This window comes from Capricornis sumatraensis, chromosome 1 (genome assembly GCF_032405125.1).
Source record: "Capricornis sumatraensis isolate serow.1 chromosome 1, serow.2, whole genome shotgun sequence".
In the NCBI taxonomy this organism is placed as follows: domain Eukaryota; kingdom Metazoa; phylum Chordata; class Mammalia; order Artiodactyla; family Bovidae; genus Capricornis; species Capricornis sumatraensis.
Genome location: NC_091069.1, coordinates 191449331 through 191450058, shown reverse-complemented (window position 1 = coordinate 191450058; position 728 = coordinate 191449331). Strand labels below are relative to the sequence as shown.

At 37.2% G+C, this 728-nt stretch overlaps 1 non-coding gene across 1 annotated transcript; it reads right to left on the bottom strand.

Annotated features, from left to right (window-relative positions):
- Positions 1–445: 445 nt before the first annotated feature.
- Positions 446–518, bottom strand: TRNAR-CCU (transfer RNA arginine (anticodon CCU)). The gene has a single exon. It is a non-coding gene; the product is annotated as a tRNA-Arg (tRNA).
- Positions 519–728: the final 210 nt, after the last annotated feature.

The window sequence follows — 728 nt, the reverse complement described above, 5'->3', positions numbered from 1 at the left end:
ACCCAGGACTGATCTCCTTCAGAATGGACTGATTGTATCTCCTTGTAGTCCAAGGGACTCTCACAGTATACAACTGAGCAAATAATCATTCACAGCAAAATGGAATTAAAGACACTGGTAAAAAACAGATAAAAGTTAGCAGAAATCTGTTAATAACACCTTACTCAAAATTTTTCTAAACTAACTTTTGTTTATGTGACTTTTTAATTAGAATATTCTTTCTACTGTAGTAGTCTGAAACAAAACCCACAATCTCTTTGAGATATGCCTGTTCCCAACTCCAATCTAATCTAGCGATCCTGTTTCACCTGAGGGGTGAGAAAAACTGACTTTATTTTTTAAAAAACGCTTACTTAAATATCTGACTGCACTGGGTCTTAGTTGTGGCATGCAAGATCTTAAATTACTTGCATGTGAACTTTCAGTTGCAGCATGTGGAATCTCGTTCCCTGACCAGGGATTGAACCTGGGCCCCCTGCATTAGGAGTACAGAGTCTTAGCCACTGGACCACCAGGGAAGTTCCCCTTCTTCAGATTTAAAAATCTGATTTGTTTGGATAATTGCCAACCTTCCCTTCCATTGAAGTCAGAGCCATATACCACCATCATGTATGAAAACAACCTCTTCCTGAATTTTGGACTCAAACAAAATCATATTTTGGTGTTTAAAATTTATCTGACAGATGAAAATACTTTCTAAAACTAGCCTGTACAAAAAACTGCTCAAA